At 36.0% G+C, this 22,585-nt stretch overlaps 1 pseudogene; it reads right to left on the bottom strand.

The window, feature by feature from the left end:
• Nucleotides 1-1,462: 1,462 nt before the first annotated feature.
• Nucleotides 1,463-22,248, bottom strand: LOC112396890 (eukaryotic translation initiation factor 3 subunit E-like; annotated as a pseudogene).
• Nucleotides 22,249-22,585: the final 337 nt, after the last annotated feature.

Below are 22,585 nucleotides of genomic sequence, written 5' to 3'. Positions count from 1 at the left end.
GTGACTACTTTCCTATTTGGAGAATTGTGACTAAAAATAAATTAATGACCCTTTCTTTAATTAGCACATTTAACCCAAGAAACTTCATTTACAGTGTCTAGTTTTAAAATAAACCACAATGCAATGAACAAATACGATAACTGAGTACTGAACCTATATTCTAAAACCTCTGATATATTTTTTTCTCTGATGTTAGGAACAGTGAAGTAAAACTTAAGAAATATATGTAAGAAATATACAAAAAGATGTTGCAGTATTTTCTTCTATAAAATTGGCAAACAGTGTTTACTGTGAAACCAATAAGGGCATTTGGTATGATCTCCATCATACCACTTTTTTTTCCAGCATGCTTTCAAGTTTCCCTAAGTTACACATGCTATTTGGGAAAGAGAAACATAGGCAAATTTAGTAGCATAATTGGAAATGAATGGGTCATCACGTGTGGTTGTAATATAAAATATTTTAGGAGTAAAGCAAGTAAAGCATAATGGTTTAGATCTGTTGCTCTCAAACTTTAGTGCACATCAGAATCACTCAGTAGTGACTCCTGAGTGGCCCAAGGATTTTTGTTTCTAACAAGCGACGAGGTGATGTTAATACTTCTGAATCAGGGAGCATACTTTGAGAACTATTTTAGAGGTCTATAAGTTGCTAATTTTACTTCTGAATTAAAGTTAGTTACAGAATGTAAAAAATTTTATTGTTTATAATTAGTAGAACAAGATGTTCAATTTTAGCCCAATGTTAAAATCCTATGAGTGAAAGGGTAATTGAATATAAACTTAAAGGGTATATTGAGAACAGATTTATTACAATGGAGTCTGCAGTTCATATGACTGTATAACAGAGTGCCTGCTCAGAGCCCTAAAGATGAAAGCACTGTTGATATTGGCATAAGACCAAGACACTCCTAAGAGCAATAACTAAAGCAACAATCAGTGCTTGTTGATATGTTATAGTAACATATCAACAATACACCCCAAATGGAGACTAGAGGAGCAAAGCAACACCATGTGACAAAGTTAAAGGAGATGCTGTGTAAGAAGAGACAAAAGAAAGGTTTTTGAAGTCTCTATTTGAAGAGTGACTACAAATGGTCATGAATTGGTATATAGATCAAGGGTATCCAGCTGAAGTGGATAGGGGGAGTTAAAAGTCCACCTCCAATCTTTGCACCCAGATACCTGACATTGAGGCAGGGGTGCAGTTTTAATTACACAAAATCATCATTTGTCCAAATGGTACATCTTTTTCTGATTCATCTCCCTACTTCAGGAGTCTATGTTTTATTTTATTATTTTATTATTTTTTATTTTATTTTTTAATGAAGCACAGCCAATTTTATTCAAAGTCTCCAAAATTTATATTTAACATGTTAATTGTTTCTATAATGTTTCATCTTTGTAAAATGGTTTTATTTCACCTTTCTTTTATAGATTTTTCATTTTCTCTGTACAGTTCTTCAGTAGAAGCCAGAGTCCTGAGTTACACAGTTAGGAACCTCTGACCTACTATTCTGATTTTCTTCTCAATATTCATGGCCAACACCTGGCTTTTAAATGAAAAGATTTTGGTCTTTTCAATCACTTACTGATAGGGTGAAACTGCACTGTTACCCATAAACACATGACATAATTTAGAATCAATCTTGGCATCCAGTCTTGTATTTCTAATCAAATTTACAACCCACCTTTCAGCTTCTTCTGGAGACATGTTCAGTTTATCTGTCAACATGCTAATGCTGATACACTGATGGATGGACAAAAAGTCTTAAATATGAAGAGACAGACATTTTTAATGAAGTCCTCAAGACAAGCCACCAAGAAAAAATCATTCACTAGCACTGATTCACATTCCCTCAGCTTTTTCTGAGACCCATCAAAGTGAAAGTTAACATATAAGCATTCAACAAACTCTGTAATTGGATCTTTACATGTGTAAGACTTCTGTTGAATAACTTGGACCAGATATTTTAGCACCTGTGGTAGTTTCAAACATCTTTCTTTGTTATGACTGCTGTGGTCAAACAGTGGAGAATATGTGGACACATCGTCTGAATTGCATTAAGATACTGCGGATGGTAAAGGAAGAGATCGATAATGTTATCACGCCCTCGGGGTTATTGAAGAAAACAGAGACTAATGAATGATCCATGTTCGCTGCTGAAGAGACTGAAGTGGAGAACTCACAAAATTTTATCTATGGTCTCTTTTAGCCATGTAAGGTCTTCCATGGCTGCATCCCAATTCTGCATTAAGATTTCAGAAGCCAGTTTTCCCCAGAGTGAACTCAAAGCATTTCTATCCATTGCTGGAACCAACACTCTAAAGAAGTAAAGATATTCTGCAGCTCAAGAGTAATTTCCACATTTATATAGGAATTTTGCATACCAAGAGTGTCTCTAAATATTCCTGCCTAAAACCATGCTTGTCTGCCAGGTAGTCAAATCGCATCTGACCATCCCTGTTTGACTGCATTTGCTTTGTAGTTTCTGGATCTTCAAACGTCTTCACAATTGGTTCTGTTTCTGCCTGAAACTATTTCAGTTGTGCAGAAACAGTGGTTCTTTTTTCTCTCAAAGCATGAGGAATATCATCAGAACAAAGGTTTTGGTATACATACATAGCAAAGACTACCGTGTTGTTATCACTAAGAAGATCCAATTTCCCTTGTAATAATTGTTTTTCATTATATATCTCCTTTACAGAGAGAAACTCAAGCAATGAAAAGACTAGATGCCGATCCAAAAAGTGTGCAATGTGAGTAGTCAAGTCCTACTCCACCTTCTTGCCAAGGAAAAGTAAAGTGTAGGAGTCTATTTTTTAAATTTAAACCCAGTAAGCCAAGGAATTTAGGACAATTTGTTAGTTCCTGAAATATGGAAAAAAAGCAACCACAATTAATGCTGGTGCTATAGTATTGGGTTGGCCAAAAAGTTCCTTCAGATTTTAAGTTAAAAATAAGACACATTTTTCATTTTAACCAAGAACTTTATTGAACAACTTATTCACCCTTTTGTTCCACTACTTTCTGCTATTTTCCAGGCAACTTCATAATTCCATCTCCTGAAAACTTTTTATTTTTTTGAGTAAAGAACTGTTCCAGGTGCCTTTTATAGACATCCAGGGAATTGAATTTTTCCATTAAGAGAATTTTGTAAAGACCGAAATCAATGGAAATCTGAAAATGCAATATCTGGTGAATACAGCAGATGAATCAGAACTTCCCAGCCAAACTGTAACAGTTTTTGCCTGGTCTTCAAAGAAACATGTAGTCCTGTGCTATCCTGATGGAAGATTATGCATTTTCTTTTGACTACTTCGGAGGTGTTTTGTCGAGTGCTGCTTTCAGTCAGTCTAACTGGGAGCAGTACTTGCTGGAATTAATCGTTTGGCTTTCCAGAAGGCGCTCATAATAGAGGACTCCCTTCCAACCCCACCATATACACAACATCACTTTCCTTGGATGAAGACGGCCTTTGGTGTGGTTGGTGGTGGTTCACTTCATGGCCCTACAATTTCTTCCATTCCGCATTATTGTGCACTATCCACTTCTCATCACCTGTCACAATTTGTTTTAAAAACAGAATGTTTTCCTTACATGTAAGTAGAGAATCGTATGCGGAAATATAGTCAAAAGTTATTTTGCTTAACTTATGTGGAACCCAAACATCAAAGTGATTAACATAATGAAGCTGGTGCAAATGATTTTCAGCTCTTGATTTGGATATTTTGAGTATGTTGGCTATCTCCCACATGTATAAGGTTGATTGCTCTCAGTTATTGTCTCGATTTGATCACTATCAAACTTCAACTGGTCTACCTGACTGTGGAGCATTGTCCAGTGAGATATCTCCAGTACAAAACTTCACAAACCACTTTTGACATGTTCAATCAGTCGCAGCACCTTCACCATACACTGCATAAATCCTTTTTTTGCATTTCAGTTGCATTCTTACCTTTCTTGAAATAATAAAGCATAATATGCTGAAAGTGTTGCTTTTTCCTTCCATCTTCAATATTAAAATGGCTACACAAAAATTCACCAATTTTGATGTTTTTTTTAAATGCACACTGATATGAAAGCTGTCACAATATAATCTAACAAAATTTTTTCTAATGAAGTTAGACAACCAAGCGCTACTAGAGCCATCTTACAGAAAAAAACAAATGAACTTTATGCCCAACCCAATAACTTTATGGTTACATGACCTTAACTAAGTGGTCTAACTCCTCTAGGCTACAGTTCCCTAAAACATGAATTGAAGTTGTTGGAATGAGTAATCTCAAATGCTCTTTCATCTCTGAAGTCTAATAATCCTATGTTTAAAATAAAGTAAGAGAGCATATGAATAAAAAAGATCATGAGCATTGACACCAGGCAGATCTGGGTTCAAACCCACATTCAGAAAACTTCCTTGCTGAATGGCTTTGGATGCATCATTTAATCTCTCTGAGATTCAGCTGACTTATCTGAAAAATAGAGAAAACAATTCTTGCTTCATAAGAACAAGTAAAACTGAAGAATAATGAGTTCCAATATAAATATTCAATATTTTCTTAAAATCATTGAAGAAAAAAATTCTCCCATTATATTTCTGTCCTTGGTAAGATAAAAAATCACATAGAATGAAAAATCACACCTACCCCCATATCAAATCTCCCCTCTCTCAATACTGCAAGGTTTAAATACAATAGTTAAGTTTTTTAAAAAGATTGGAAAGAAGGAAGGAAGAGGTAGAAAAATATGGAGAAAAGAAAAGAGGAAGGGCTGTGGGGAAAAAAAAGAAATATTTTTTAATTCCAGAAAAGAACTCTTTCTCCTTAACCCAAAATGATTAAGTTAAATCATGACACTACAGAGATATATAGAAAATATGGAAAGTTCCATACTATAAAAATTAAATTGTCAATAGCTATATATAAAATGTATGACTACAAAAGGAATAAACATAAGCACTATAAGAAATATTTAACAGGTAAATACTACTTAAAATAGTTTTGGAAGTCCTAGCCAGAACAAGTAGGCAAGAAAAATAAAAGCATCTAAATTGGAAAGGAAGAAGTAAAACTGTCAGTCTTTGAAGATGACATAATATTATATGTAGAAAACCCTAAAGTCTCTACCAAAAAACTGTTAAAACTAATAAATGAATTCAGTAAAGTTGTAGGATACAAAATCAATATAAAAAATCTGCTGTATTTCTATGCACTAACAACAAACTCTCAGAAAGAGAAATTAAGAAAACAATTCCATTTGCATCAAAAATAATAAAATTAAATTAAAATTAAAAAAAATACTCAGGGATCAATTTAACCAAGGTGAAAAACCTGTATTCTGAAAACTATAAGACACAAATTAAAGAAATTAAAGAAGACACAAATAAATGGAAAGATATTCCACGCTCATGTACTGGAAGAATTAATGTTGTTAAAATGTGCATACTACACAAAGCAATATACAGACTCAGTGAAATCCCTATCAAAATTCCAATGGCATTTTTTCACAGAAGAAAAAGATCCTAAAACCTGTGTGGAGCCACGAAAGACCCCAAGTAGACAAAGCAATCTTGAGAAAGAAGAACAAAGCTGGAGGCATCACACTCCCTCACTTCAAACTATAGTGCAAAGCTATAGTCATCGAAACAATATGGAACTGGCCTAAAAAAAGAGACATAGATCAATAGAACAATTAGGTAGTTCCCAAATAAACTCAATGTATATGGTCAATTAATTTATGACAAAGGAACCAAGAATATACAATGGGGAAAGGACAGTCTCATCAATAAATGGTGTTGGAAAAACTGGACAGCAACATGCAACAGAATGAAACTGGACCACTGTGTTACACCATACACAAAAATTAACTCAAATGGATTAAAGACTTGAATGTAAGACCTGAAACCAGAAAAGTCCTAGAAGAAAACATAGGAGGTAATTTCCTTGGCATAGTTTTTGTGATTTTTTTTTTTTTTTGGATTTGAAACCAAAAGCAAGGGCAACAAAAGCAACAACAAAAGTGGGACTACATTAAACTAAAAAGCTTCTATACTGCAAAGGAAATCATCAACAAAATGAAAAGACAACCTCCTAAATGGAAGAAAATATTTTCAAATCATATATCTAATGAGGGGTTAATATCAAAAATATATAAAGAACTCATACAACTCATTAGCAAAAACAATTCAATTTAAAAATGGGCACAGGGCCTGAATAGACATTTGTCCACAGAAGACATATAGATGGCCTACATGTACATGAAAATGTGCTCAGTGCCATTAATCATCAGGGAAATGCAAATTGAGACCACAATATCACTTCACACCTGTTAGAACAGTATTATCCAAAAGACAAAAGATAAAAAATGCTAGCGAGGATGTGGAGAAAAAGGAACCCTTGTACACTGCTTGTGAGAATGTAAATTGGTGCAGCCACTATAGAGTATGTAAGTTCCTCAAAAAATTAAAAATAGAACTACCATATGATCCAGCAATTCCACTTCTGGGTATTTACCCAAAGAAAGCAGAAACACTAACTCAAAAAATATATGCATCCCCATGTTCATTGCAGCATTAGGTACAATAACCAAGATACAGAAACAACCTAATTGTCCATCAGTGAATGAAAGGATAAAGAAGATGTGGTGTATATTTGTATAAACTGGACTATTATTCAGCAAAAAAAAAAGAATAAAATCTTTCCATTTGTGACAATATAGGTGCACCCTGAGCATATTATACTAAGTGAAATAAGTCAGACAAAAAATGACAAATACTGTATGGTCTCACTTATATGTGGAATCAAAAATAAAAAATGAAGCTCATAGATACAGAGAACAGCAGATTGGTGGTTGCAAATGGATGAAAGGAGTCAAAAGGTACAAACTTCCACTTATGAAATAAATAAGTCATAGGGATGTAATGCACATCATGGTGACTATAGTTAATAATACTGTCTTGCATATTTGAAAGTTAAGAGAGTAGATCTTAAAAGTTCTCATCACAAGAAAGAAATTATGAAGCTGTGTATGGTAACAGATCCTTCCTAGATTTACTGTAGTGATTATTTCTCAATATATACAAATATCAAATCATTATGCTATATGCCTGAAACTAATATCATGTTGTATATCAATTATCTCCTTATAAAATAAATTGTCAACAGCTGTATATGAAAAATATGACCACAAAAAATGTATGGAAGCACTATGAGAAATATTTAACAGGTACCTATAAAAGAAAAGATCAGTCATTAAGATGGCAAATTCTCAAGAGTGTTTTTAAAGGATGGTAAGTGGTATACTATTTTCTAGAAATGCTGGAAACATTGTGGCCATAGAGGCTCCAACAAAATTTTGTTTGAATCTTGATTCCAACACTGTGCTCCAGTAATGTGACTTTGGGCCACAGCCTTGATACCAACACCTATCAAATGTAGATTATACTACCTAATTCTCTAATGAATCTGTTGCTTACTAGCCTGGTGGTCACATAACAAAATCAATTTAAATGCTCCCAGTCAGTTTCTGATCTATCTCTAAGTTTTATCTCTTCTGAAAATTAAATGAGATAATGCATTTGAAGCACTTGCACATAGTAGTCATTCAATAAATATCAATAAATAATTAATATAAAGATTAGCATAAAAGTTCCAGTAACATGCAGTTAAAGATATTTACATGTGGATACCATCATTTCAATTATTTTAACACCCTAGGATTTTTAGCTCTGTCAAATGAATCTAAAATATTTATGGTTTCTTCAAAAACTGATAAAGGATAAATGAAGATGAATTAATTTTCTGAAGATTCTATTACTTTTCATGGGACAAAGGAAAAACATGGCTACCTTATGATTCACATTTTCCATGAAAGTCAAGTCATAGCACTACCATATCTGAATGTTGGTCAATGTATCCAAATATCCAAACATAATAACACAAGCAGTACTTGCCTAAAACACAAATAAGTCCACTATTTATGTGTAGGCCCTGAACATTGTTTTATAGAAATCTTAAGAATATGATAATATCTCAACAAATATCCTTTTATCTTTTTAGTATCTGAAATTCCAAAATTTAGTGCTTCTTTAAGTTTAAAGCTATGATCCCTCTTATTATATTCAAATACTCTGGAGAAACATCCTTTTTAATGTAATCATTGGTCCTTCATACTTATTCTCATCTATAATCATGATTTTGACCAATTGCTTCCCCTGACACAGCCAGTCTCATAGTCCAGGTGACTTTTCCACTCCTCCTTGGCTGTGTACTTACAGTCCAACATAAGCCCATTTGAAATGATTAAACAGCAGTGATACTGCTCACACTTCGAACTAAATGTCTTTATTTTTATGTTTTATTATATTTTATAAGTAAATACATAGGTATATTTTACAGATCTTAAAAAATGCAAGTCAAAGAAAATCAGTATCATATTTCACTCAGAGATATCCTATGCAAATAGCATCAGAGAACTCATACCCTGCTGTTTTCATATATCAGAAGTATTTTCCCTGATGATTAAGTATTTTTATAAGTAACTGTTCTAATGAATGTATAATATGCATTCACACACTTGTGCTATAATTGTTTTCAACAACCCAGATTGCTAATGCTAATTTTTCTGCATGACAATAAATATATTTATAAATTAACACGTGAGAACCTACGCATTACTTTAGCTTCCTAAGAGGGGAATTCCTGATCCAAAGTTAATAAATCATCTACTTTGGCTAAGTACTTTATTTGCTTTCCTGAAAGATCATAGAAGTTAAATTTAAATAAGATCACTGTCTAAATCCTTCCAGTAACATTTAATTTTAGTTTAATGGAAAAATAACTAATTCATGTTCATTGCAGAAAATTTAGAAGATACAGGGAAAAATGAAAAGTTCTGAGAAATTTTACCATTTACAATGAATAGTTGTTCTTGTTTTCACCAGAGCTTTTCCGTGCATATTACACATGTATTTTTTTATTTTTTTTATTTTTTATTTTTATTTTTTAAAATGTTTTTAAGGGAATTCCTTTACTTTTATTTATTTATTTTTGGCTGTGTTGGGTCTTCGTTTCTGTGCAAGGGCTTTCCCCAGTTGCGGAAAGCGGGGGCCACTCTTCATCGCGGTGCGCGGGCCTCTCACTATCGCGGCCTCTCCTGCTGTGGGGCACAGGCTCCGGACGCGCAGGCTCAGCGGCCATGGCTCACGGGCCCAGCCGCTCCATGGCACGTGGGATCCTCCCAGACCGGGGCACGAACCCGTGTCCCCTGCATTGGCAGGCGGACTACAACCACTGCACCACCAGGGAAGCCCTACACAGGTATTTTTTAAAGGACAATACAGAATATACAATTTTGAGCTCTACTTTCTTTTTCTCTTTACATGGTATCATAAGCATTTTCTAATGTTCAATTCTCTTGTTTTCTTCTTTATCCCAGTAGTCACCACTGTCTACACTGTTGCCTTAATCAGAAACTCAGAGGAATCACTCCAGACACAACTTTCTCTCCTTTTCCAACATCAACAGCTTAAGCCCTCACATGCCCTCTCCTAGAATAACTCATGTGAGCTTCAGCTTCCCTCCAACCATATTTCCACTGTTTCTCTCACTTGTGCTATTGCAGGTACCCCTTACCAGGTCTTTCTACCTCCAACCCAGCCATCTTGTATCCCATAATCCATGATGTTAGAGAATCTTCATTCTAGTATTGAGACAAAATCCTGTTATCCCAATGATTACAATGATTCGTTTAAGATAAAACCCTGGTTTTTCAGTGTAACATCGTTCTCATTCACTTCTTTAGCTTCCTTCATCTCTTGACATTGTCCCAGTTATAACGTGCCCTCAGGAAATGGCAACCCACTTGTTCTTCCTTGATTGTGTGTTGCTCTCCATGAGTATGTAAATTCCCTATTAAAAGTCTCCTGTAGAGACTATGGAGGCCCACAATACATATATTTAAGTCCTGGCTGTTGACCTTGGGCAATTCACTTAACTTGTAGTTACTTCAGTTTTCTCACTTGTAAAATTAGGTTAGTAACAGTGCTTACCCATGGGATAGTGATGAGGATTGAATGAGTTCATATTTGTAAGGAGCTTGGAACAGTAACACACACAAGTAAGTGCTATGTAAATGTCTCTTAAATTGAGGCTTTCATGTTGCCTGTTATAATGCTTAGCTTGTACACCCTGCTTAACTTTGAGATCGCTCCAAAAGCATTTTTATGAAACTAGACTGAGATGCCTGCCTCTACTCTTTGACCTTTGTCTTATCACTCTGCACACAGTGTTGAAATTGTCTACATTTGTGACTCCCAAAATGGTCAGTTGTCTGAGAGAAGAGGTTGTCTTTCCTCTCTTCATTGCCAAAATCTAGCACAAAGCCTAAGCAAGGCCCTGTTGGTTGTGGGCCATCAGTATCTGTTTTGCAAATGGAATGGCAATTTTGATTAAGGTCTTGTTCACTACTTGTTCTTTTCACGTGCACTGTGTTTTCAAGACCCTAGTTTAAATTTAAGAAAATAGTTAAAGGACCAATACTTACAATAGATTACAAGCATGCAATCTAATTTTAAAAAGAGACCAAGTCAGAATCCACTTTTATCTGGCATTTTACTATATTATTTTCATGCAGAAAGCAAGTAGCACATGCCACATAATACTTTAAATATTAGCAACCCACCAGTCATATTTACTAAGATTAAAATTTGTAGCAATCAGAACTAAGCATGATAAGAAGACATGAAAGAAATAAAAAGACATAGACCCTACTTTTAAAGGTGCTTGGGGTGCTCTTGAGTTTCAGAGTATACATCCACAAGAATATTTAAGAATTTAAAGACCTGTGACAGGCTATAATTCAGAGGATAAGCAAACTAGAACAATGTATTATCCATAACTATAAAGAATACATAAATGGAACCAGTAGGACAGAATCATTCAGCTCAACAATGAAATGACTTTTAATTCAGATTATAAAGTCAGACAATTGTACAATGATTTGAAGAGAGGTTAAAAATAGCTATGAGAGATGAATAGCACACTTAGTCATGAAAGTAGAAATAAAACAGATGAACTGAAAATAAGATTTTTGGAGGATGTAAAGCAGTTGGCAAATTCTCTCTGTCTGACATTCTATGAGGAAATGAAATAGGTGAGTATGCTACAAAGCCTGGAATTCTCTTTCCATACAAGTCTTTAAGGAAAGATGAGTAAGATAAAACCACTTTGTAAATGAAGATTTTGCAAATATATAGATATTCTTGTAACACCACTAATGTTATTATGAAGTTTATAACAACAATACTAATAGTAAATAATAACATAGTAATAGTATAACAAAGGATATAGTGGTGAAAATTACCATTATATTAATAGAATAGGGAAAGCAATATATAAGGACAAATATAAATATTCTAGATTATGTTATTTACATACTTGAAAAACTGAATACCTGAGTATCTAACATGCACTATACCAAAGAGCATGCTATTACTTTCCTAATAAAAAGAAAGAGCTTCAAAGGCAAACAAATAATTTTCCAAAGTCTTTTGGTCTCCAAGTCACTCTTACACAAGAGGAATTTGATGAGTTAAGTGTAAATGAATAAGAAACATGTGGATTACATTTTCTTTAAAAATACACAAGGGTTTAAAAATAAAGGAGAAAAAGTGTTTGGCACAATGCATTTTCCATAAAGCCAAACCAAAAACATTTGAGACAGTTTTAGATTGTAGTATGACCTTCAACATTGTTGTGTTTGTCTATTAACCTAAAAATAAACACTATTTTTCAGTAGGAGAACTGAAGCCATAAAATATACACCAAGGTATAGATATGAATGAATAACTTCTTAAGGATTTTATTGATTTTTTTTTAAAATAATCTCCCATCCAGAGATGTTGAAGCAAATGCCCACCACATGTGTCATACTCTGTGTCTATTCCATTATTTCTTCATAATGTTTCTGGTTCATGTATTAGAGGAGACAACATCTGAATATGTGTAAAAAAAAAAAATGTCAACCTTCCCCTAGTGGTAAGATTGACTTAACTTCAACTTGTACTCTTCAAATGGTTCCAATGTATTCTCAATTTGCATCATTTTTAATACTTTGGTCCATGCTTTACTCCAATTACTGCCTATGTATTTGTTGGAAACACTTTGTCTGTGATGACACTCTTTTCCTGTAAATAGGCAAGAATTGTACTGAAACTTGAAGAGCTGGGTTATTTTGAGATTTACTGGTGGGTAAGTCAAGATTGTGGAACACACCATTATGCCAGGCAATGTCCGACTTGACAGCCTGTAACAAGTGGAGAGAACAATTAAGCAAGAACACTAAAAAAAGTTGGTGTTTTTATTTTTGTTGTTTGCTGCTGTCTCACCTGGTGTTTCTATTCAAGCATGCATGGCACTTCAGTGATTTGGAATCACTGCTTTGTTCTTCTTGAATTATTGATATGGTAATGATCATTTTTTTATTCCTCAAATTCTCCCAATCATCATGCAATACTTCATCAACTTTATTCCTTTTATGCCAAGCACAAAGTTTTGTCAGTTATTTATTTGTACCTTTCCTCAAAGTCATCCTTCCTTTTTTCTTTCCATGGCCAGCTTCCCAAAGGAGACACTTATCTCTCTACCTCTAACCTGCAGTTACAAAAAGGAAGAAATCATCAGCCTCCCTTCCACTTCAAGTATGAACCCGTAGCCTGATGACAGGAACTTGGGGTTTGGGCACTTATTCTGCATTTCTGGGCTGCTTTGCTGATACTGGTTATTCTATCACTTTTCTACTTAATAATCTTTGAAAACACCCCATTGCTCAAAAGCTAAAATCCTAGCCCAGAATACTAGAGAGCAGTATTTACTCAGTAAATATTTGTTGAAAGAATGGAAGTATTCCTCTCATTTATAGCTGTCTAAAATCTATCCCCAAACCACCTCTTACTACATTTTGAAGCACAAAACTCTGTGGTAGGCAGAATGGCTCTCCAAAGATATCCATCCCCTAATCATTGGAACCTATGGATATGTTATGCTACATAGTAAAAGAAGGTTTGTAGATATAAATTAAGGTTACAGACTTTAAAATAGGGAGTATAATATGGATTATCCAGGCATGTTCAATATAATCACATGAGCACTTAAAGGTAGAGAATCTTTTGTGACTGGAGGCAGAAAAAAATGTGGCAGAAGGGAAAGCAGGATATATGTGACAGAAGGGAAAATCATAGAGATTCCAAGCATGAGCCCATTTGATGTGCCCTTCCTGACTCTGAGATGCAGGGACCCACAGAGAAGGACCTAAGAGCCACTAGATGCTAATGACAGCCCCCAGCAGACAGCCAGCAAGGAAATGTGGACCTCAGTCCTAGAATCACAAAGAACTCGATTCTTCCAAAAACTTGAATGAGTTTGGAAGAAAATTCTTCCAGGGCCTCTTGATAAAAGCCCAATTGAACAACATCTTTATTCCAGAGCAGAGAAGAGAAACAGAGCAGAGTAAATAGCCAAGCGAACAGAACCGTAGGATAATAAATTTGTGTTATTTTAAGCTAAGTTTTTGTAATTTGTTACAGAAGCTATAGAAAACTAATACACTCTCAAGTAAGTCGTCCTTGAGTTATACCCACGTGTGTCATTGCCTTCACCTCTGATTGGCACACTACTTATGAAAGTAACACTCCTTTTATATCAATTCCCAACCCAACTCTAACTCACAGAAACTTCTTTTAAAAAAGTGCACTGGGTCCCTCCCAGCAAAATATTTTAATTAGTTAAAGGTTTATAGAAGAAAATACTTGGGAGAATTTCTTTGGTTTAATTAAAAGAACAGTATACTTTTTGGATTACTTAATACTATATATGACTTTCTCTTTTGATTTATAACTATAGGCATTTAAGAAAAAAAATTTAAGCCAGTGCTTAGCAAACCTAAATATGCATGTATAATATCTAGAGATTCTATTAAAATGCAGATCCAGATTCAGTAGGTCTGGGGTAGGCCTGGAGATTTCTTGTGAGCTTTAATTATATTCTGTCACTTATTTTTTTGTGTGACCTTGGGTAAATTATTTCAGAATCTGAACCTAAATTTTCTCATGTGTAAAATGGATATAATAAGTAAAAATGTGATCACGAATATAAGGGAAATGCTGCTCCTTGTGCCCTATGACACAACCCCTTAGCCTACTGTAATCTAAGCTGCATTTTTCATAGACAGAGCTCATCACACTTATCACATCCCATATGAAACTATAGCCATATTTTTCTACTTTTCTGTTATAGCAACTCAGGAAGTATCAGCAAAGCAGCCCAGAAATTCAGAGAGTGAATGCCCTTGGATGAATCCATCCATCAGTGGAGCTAGGGATTAGTAATCAAGGTCCCAGGCTCTGCTTCTTCATTCAACAAGTACATTCAACACAGTTCTTTAGAGCGAATGAAGCCCACAGTGGGATTAAGTGCCAGTTGTTAACACTGAGAACAAATAGCTTCCTTTCCTGTGTCACTTTCCTCATCTCTTCATTTCTGTTTCTGGGTATCACCTTCTAAATAAGCTACATTTTAATAAGTCGTTGTCTTAAGTTCTGCTTTTAGCACGGCGATCACTCATACTTTCACCTGTTTTAGAACGGGATGGCCAGCAGCAGAGAGAGAGAAAACATTGGTTTATGGTGTAACTTCAATATTGAACTATGTGGGGACAATGGCAATTTTAAAGACCATGGAATAAGCCGAATGTTTAATTTGTTTGTGTGTTTGTTTGTTTTTTTGTTTATATTGGAAACCTTGCAGAAAGAGAATGACAGTCTGAAGTTATCCACCTATGAATTCAGGGAATGCTGGGAAAGCCAAAGGGCCTTCATAGAAATTTTTCAAAACTTTTGTTTCCTACAGCTAGGGGTAACCTTTGCTGAAATTCAAGCACAGGATTTTATAGTAAATGTAGAAAAACTGCAAAGGAGACAATGTTCGGCCTCAGTGTCTTCTAGGCTAAAGTTATGGTGAAGAAACAGAGTAAGCAGGAGCCTGAGGTCTGGAATGGTGATAGCTGTTGTACCCAAGAAGGCATGCATTAGTGAGAAGAACACTAGTATCTTTGAGAAGTTCATTGTGGCTGTCCTCTGTAAGACAGAATTAGCAGGAGGAGATGATGCCATGAGAGATAGGGCCCTCGTGTTAATGAAGATGACACGGTTCCCGAATAGCAAAGACCAGATGGTGGCACATAGCCATCAGGAGCAAAGTCAGTATAATTACTATAAAGCACAGCAATACTAATATGATAAACAAGGGGTCCTTAAATTATGGGGTTCTTTGACAATTATAAGACACTGTGATATGTCTAGGAGTGAAATAAATGAGCAGCCAGTAAGGGTGATGCTGGATATGAATAAAAAACCTCAAGAGAAAATAAACCAAGGTTTCTATTAGCTTCTGCAATGAAAAATCACTATTCCTTGCCCAGTTTCCAGATCTGAGCTAACCTCACACACAGGGCCTGGTGACCCAAAGGGAGATAAATTCTCTTGAGGAAAGACTCTGTCATGCCACCAAAAGCATGTATAATAAATGTTTCACCAATCTCTCCTTGAAAGAACCTGTGGCCTTAAAGTAACTGCATATTGAGGAGGAAGAATACCCAAGATCTATTGTGAGGCGTTGAAAACTGAGCCTTACTTGATACTGAAATTAAAGTGACCATAATCCCTAATATATTATTGCAAGGCAGTAAGTGGATTTCTGGCCTAAACCTATCTTGCAGTGGATCCAATCATTTCATGGACTTACCCTATGTCATTCTTGTTCCGGTCCTGACTGTGACCAAATTCATGCATTTTTCCATCTCTCAGTTTCTCACCCCTGCAATGGGGATGATAATAGGAGTAGCTAATGGCAGGGCTATTGGAGAACTGAGTGACTTAATACATAGGAGATCTTAAAACAATTTGTTACACGCTAACAACACAATAAGTTTTATTATTTTTTTGGTTTGTTTTCCTTCATTCAGCAACTGTTTATTGAGCACCTGCTATATGCAGTCACTGACCAGGCACTAGAACTATAAAGATGACTGTCATGGTCTCTGCCTTCAAGATGCTGAGAAACTGGGAAGAAACGAATACAAGATGGAAAGGACAGTGCAACAGGATAAATGAATATATTTCCCTGGAGCAGTCTTTTCAGATGAGATGATATTTTAACTAGCTCTTGAAGGTTAAGTAAGAGCATTCTGGGAAGTTATTGCTGCTGCTGCTGTTGATAATGATAATAATAAATAGTAATTAATAATACAATCTTTAGTTAGTGGGTAACATTTACTTGCCCCTCAAGATAGGCCAATTTGTAATATCAATATGTATTATTTTGCTTAATCTTTATGAGTTTGGTTTCATTTTTTGTTTGTTTCTTTATTGAGGTATAGTTGATTTACAATGTTGTGTATTTGTTGTTGACAATATTTCAGGTGTACAGCAAAGTGATTCATTATACATATATATTTATATATATATTCTTTTTCAGATCCTTTTCCACTATACATTATTACAAGGTATAGAATAGAGTTCCCTGTACTGTAGAGTAAGACCTTGTTGTTTATCTATTTTTTATGTTGTAGTGTGTATCTGTTAGTCCCAAGCTCTTCATTTACCCTCCCCCTTCCCCTTGGATAACCATAAATTCGTTTTCTATGACGGACCTAGAGATTACCATACTAAGTATAGTAAGTCAGACAGAGAAAGACAAATATCACGATATCACATGATCACTTATATGTAGAATCTTAAAAAATGAAACAAATGAAATTATATACAAAACAGAAACAGCTTCATTTTTATCTTTAGCCTTGAATTTAGGAATCTGAGGCAGAGAGAGATTCTGACATTTTCCCAGGGTCACTGGGAGAGTTAATGGCAGAGCTGCAGAGCGAGCTGGGGCAGAAAGGTATTTTAAGCAGTGAGATAAACAGTGGAGAGCACACTTAATTATGAAAAAGCAAGGCTTGATGCTGAAGGAGAAAAAATTCAGAGTGGCTTGAGTACTCAGTGTTCAAGGTGTTAAAGATGGTGGAAAATGGTGAAGAATCCTGAATATTTTGCTAAAAGCTTAAGCGTAACACAGAAGGACCCAGTAGGAAAGGAGAAGCTTGTGGAAGTTTATGAGGAGAAAAACAAGAGTAATGCTACCCTTTACAAAGAAATGTACATCCATCATACATCATCTCACTTAATTCTTTCAACAACCTGTGATCTATGTAACAGTATTTTTGTTTGAAAAAAAAAAAAAAAGGAAGCATACATTTAGAGACTTCAGTTATTTTCCTAAGGATTTAAGGATGACAACTCTGGAGGCAGTATACTTGAGTCACATCTTAATTGGAGGGAAGTGTTAGAGGGAGGATATGGTAAAGTCAAATGTGACTGTGGTTTCTGGAGTAGGGCACTGAGTTAGAAATGACACTATTAAATGAGATTTTACAGGAGCGTGTGAGGGTTACAGGAGGACATAAGGAATTCAGTCTTGCAAAAAGACTTCGTACGGATTATCAGACATCCTGGTAACAGAAGCTTTTAGATGAGCCGTTGAGATATACATCTAAGTTCTAAGGAGACGATAGATAAAAATGGCAAAAAAAGGTAATTATTTGAAAAGTATTAATGAACTTTATGCCTTTACTTTTCTGCATATATAACCATCATGCCTACTGACCTGAGGTCCAGGGCTATAGGCATCAGTCACTGGGGGATGAGAAAATTAAAGTGTGTTTCAGAAGCAATGTAAAGAGAAAAAGAGACGATGACAGAGTACCAATAATATTTTACAATAAGACAGTGATTTTAAATCCCAACACTGTAGAGAAAAATAAAGATTAGCTTGATTTCTTTAGTTTCTATTAATATACGAAGGGCTAAACTAGGTGTTTTCCAGTAGAGAAAGCAGCCACATTCCCCTGAGGTCAAGATGGAAAGAAAGGTGACAATGTGATAAGTGAAATAATACTTCACCCTGACCTTGAAGAAAGGTCAGGAAATGGAGGTGGGGGAGAGAAGGAGATTGCCTTGTGACTCAATATTCCCTCTCTGCGGTTGATCTGGAGGTGAGGAAAGTCTATTAGACAATTTGAGGAGAGTACCAAATTCAGGGACTTGTGACTCACTCCCTCCATTGAGATCATTTGGGTGGACACAGGACACTCTGCAAACTGTGCTAACGTGAGGTACCCCAGTCTGATCAAGAAGGTGGAGCAAGGACTTCCCTGGTGGCGCAGTAGTTAAGAATCCGCCTGCCAATGCAGGGGACACGGGTTCGATCCCTGGTTTGCGAAGATCCCACATGCCGCGGAGCAGCTAAGCCCATGTGCCACAACTACTGAGCCTGTGCTCTAGAGCCCACGAGCCACAGCTACTGAGCTCACACGCCTAGAGCCCATGCTCCACAACAAGAGAAGTCACTGCAATGAGAAGCACTTGCACCACAACGGAGAGTAGCCCCCACTCACTGCAACTAGAGAAAGCCAGCACGCAGCAACAAAGACCCAGCGCAGCTAAAAATAAATAAATGAAATAAATTAATTTAAAAAAAAAAAAAGAAGGTGGAGCAGCATGGTAAGAGACATGGTTGACACTCTCTTGGTCCTGCCATAGTTCTATAGAAGAGGGACCATGTTGGAAGTCACCAGGTCTGTGAGTAGCCCTACTGTAGTGGAATGAGTTAACTTGGGTCAAGACCAGACAAATGCATGGAGGAGAATTGCATGTCTCTGCCAAATGAAACTGAGGGTCAGCTGAATTAACCAGGTGGGAGATGCCTATGCTCCTGGAAGGACAGTCACAACCCTAAGTTCAAAATCGCAAACTTTAGTTTCAGGGGCATGTAGGAGGCCTAACTACAAAGTAGACAAGACTGATGGCAAAGATATCAGTTAGTGCATGTGCAGTAAACAGAGGGAGACTGAACCAAAATAAGACAAAACTAAGAGCCACCATGAAGATATATGAATGACATGCCCCTTCCTCTATCCTGAAAATTCAACTTCTTAGCAAGTGAAGTAAGAGAAGGCGAAAAATAGCTGAACCCAGTTTCTATTTGTTGTCATTGCTCTTTGTGCCTATTTTTATCGTCTACATTTTTGTGTGTGCCTTTTGTGGTTTTAATTGAGATTTTATATGACTCCATTTTGTCTCCTTTCTTTGCATATCAGTGATACTTCCAAGACCACTTTCTTACTTTGTTTTCAATTTTGCATTTTTAAATTGAAATATAGTTGATTTACAATATGAGTTTCTGCTGTACAGCATAGTGATCTCATATTTTTATAGATTATACTCCATTTAAAGTCATTATAAAATGTTGGGTATATTTCCTGTGTTGTAAACTACATCCAAGTCCACTTTCAATTAATACTTCATGGGTAGTGTGAGTACTTTAAAATAACAAAATAATCCTAATTCCTTCCCCTTATCCTTTGTATTACTATCATCATTCATTTTACTTATATGTAAGCATACATAACAAATATACATAAGATACATACATAAGCACAATTAAAACTTTTTTCTATTTTTAATTTGAAAAAAAAATTGTTAGAACAATGAAGACTAAGAAAAAAATTATTTTACCTTCACTTGTTCCCTTTCTTTATATAAATCTGAGTATCTACATTATTTTCCTTTTCTTAAAAGAGGTTGTGTTTTTTTTAATATTTGTTGTGAAGCAGGTCTAGTGGCAAGAAATTTCCTCAATTATTGCTTGTCTAAGAATATTTCTCTTTCACTTTTGAAGGATAATTTTACAGCATACAGAATTCTCACATTTTTTTTTTTCCTCTCAATACTTGAAATATGTTGTTCCACTCTCTTCTTACTTGAATGCTTTCTAAGGAGAAGTTGGATGTAATTTTTATCTTTATTCCTCTATAGATATGGTGTTTTTCCCCCTCTGGCTTCTTCCAGGATTTTTCCTTTATCTTCGATTTTCTGTATTTTAAAAACATTACCCCAAGGTGTACTTTGTTTTTTGTTTTTGCTTTTATCATGCTTGTTGTTTTCTGAGCTTCTTGGAACTGTGGTTTGGTGTCTGACATTACTCTGGGGAAATTCTCAGTCATTATTGTTTCAGATATTTCTTCTGTTCCTTTCTCTCTTTTCCACCTTCTGGGGTTTACTATATGTGTATGTCACACCCTTTTGTTTTCTTACAGTCCTTGGATATTCTTTTCTGTTTTTCTTGGTCTTTGTTCTCTTTCCTTTTTAGTTTTTGAGGATTCTATTGATGAATCCTTCAGGTTCGTTCATATTACAGCATTTTTTATCTCTAGAAAAAGCATTTCTTTTTTATTCTTTCTTAGGATTTCCATCTCTGCTTACATTGCTTGTCTGTTCTTGCAGGCTGTCTACTTTATCCATTAGAGCCCTTGGCATATCAACCACAGATTTTTTAATTCCTAGTCTGATAATTCCAACATCCCTGCCATGCCTGGTTCTGATACTTGTTCTGTTGCTTCAAATTGTGTCTTTTCCTTTAGTGTGCCTAGAAATTTTTCTTGAGAGCTGAACAATGGCAATACTGAGTAAAAGGAGCTGTTGTAAATAAGCCTTTATTGATGTGGTGGTGAAGTAAAGAGGGAGGGAAACTTTTTATAGTCCTATGATTAGACCTCAGTCTTTCAGTGACCCTATGCCTCTGGACTGCACTTCACAGGTTTTTTCTCCCCACTTAGTTGAGAAAAGATGCTAAAGTGGGCTTGAGTTAACTCAAGTTAAGTCATACCTTTTTATCTGTGGGGATTGGTTCCAGGACCTGACACAGATACCAAAATTCCAGGACGCTCAAGTCCAATAGTCAGCCCTTAGTATCCATGGCTCTTAATCTGCACATTCAACCAGCCAGGGATCATGAAGTATTTATTCAAAAAACTTCATCTATAAGTGAACCCAGGCAGTTCAGACCCATGTTGTTCAAGGGTCAATTGTATTTCCCTTCTGCCACATGGAAGGCTAGAGTAGGCTAGAGTTGGGTATTTCCTTTCCTCATGTCATTTAACCTCTGATAAAACCCCAGAAGTCTAGGGTCTGGTTAACTAGTTTCTCCTGATGACAAGCCTTGTTAAAAGAAACAGAGTAAGTTTGGGATTGACATGTACACACTGATATATTTAAAATAGACAACAAACAGGGACCTACTGTATAGCACAGGGAACGCTGTTCAACATTCTATAATAACTAAATGGGGAAAGAATTTGAAAAAGAATAGATACATGTATATGTATAACAGAATCACTTGGCTGTACACCTGAAACTAACACATTATTAATCCACTATGATCCAATATAAAATAAAAATTAAAATTAAAAAAACAGAGTATAGGTATCCCCTGCTTTTTGGAAGTCTGCTTTACACCACTTCACTTTTATGAAAGACCTACCTTAGTACCTGTTTTCACTAACCAAAAGAAATCTGAAGAGTATCTTGGCATTTATGAAAAAAGGCAAAAAACAAAATTAGCATCGCATGTTTGTTCTGCAGTGAGTCATTATAGAGGCAGCGTGCACCCAGAGCAATAAGGGTGGCCCCACCAAGCCCCTTCCCCAGGAACTACACTCAGCACCAAGCCACCAAGGCTTTGAACTGTGCCTGTGAGCATCTGTGCTTTAGCTCGATTTATTTTATGCCTCCACTGGCAAAATGTATCCTAAGGTAATTGCTTCTTCGCTTTACACCATTTCAGTTTATGAAAGATTTCATGAACTCCCTTACTTTGAAAAAGTGAGGGAAACCTGTACTCTTGGGTATTTCATAATAGTTCCTTTTCCACCTCCCCTGTGGGAAGCCTTAGGGGGTTTTTCTCACACATTTACTGTGAGAATCTGGTCAAGCTCCTGGAAGTAAATCTCACAATAATGTGGGGGGACCGCTATGACTGAGTCCCTCTAGAATTTTTAACTCTCAGATTTGTCCACGCAAAGCCTCCAGAAATGTATCAAGTACAGTTTAGGTTTCTCTACCCCAGCACTGGTTCCTGCAGCAGTTTCTGCTGGTGAGTCTCTGCTCCTATAAGCCAAGACTCCCTGTATTTGCCTGACTGTCTCTCCAGTCTTGGGGGCAGCAGTTTGCCCTGTGGGCATTCCTCTCTCAGGATGAGTTGTTGAGTTTTTCATCCTGTCCAGTTTTGTACTTGTTGTTAGAACTGAATGGTGACTTCCAATCCTCTTCCACACAGAACTGGAAACCAGAAGTCCACCCATGTTCTTTTGCAGTGTGTTAGCAGGCCTCAGAGAAAGAGGCATCACTGTATTTGTGCATGCATGCTGGTGGATGATAGAACAAAGAACATCAGAACAGCAAAGCATTCTTCAGGCTCTCCAAAATGAGAAGGTAATTTGAATGTGTTATAGCAAGAGAGCCTTCTTGCTGGGAATTGGAATCCCTCCCCTTGCTGCAAGAGATCTCTGGCCATCCATGAGCATAAAGAGAAAGAAACCCTGGGGCAGTAGCCCCAGAGACTTACAGTAGAGTCAGTGCTGTCCTCCTTGGCCATTCATAAGCTTTCACAGACTCAGCACCAAACTGAAGGGCTGAGGG

Source organism: Neophocaena asiaeorientalis, unplaced genomic scaffold, assembly GCF_003031525.2.
Source record: "Neophocaena asiaeorientalis asiaeorientalis breed wild unplaced genomic scaffold, Neophocaena_asiaeorientalis_V1.1 scaffold420, whole genome shotgun sequence".
Taxonomy (NCBI): domain Eukaryota; kingdom Metazoa; phylum Chordata; class Mammalia; order Artiodactyla; family Phocoenidae; genus Neophocaena; species Neophocaena asiaeorientalis.
The sequence above is the reverse complement of the archived record's forward strand: the minus strand, read 5'-3'. Positions and strand labels throughout refer to the sequence as shown.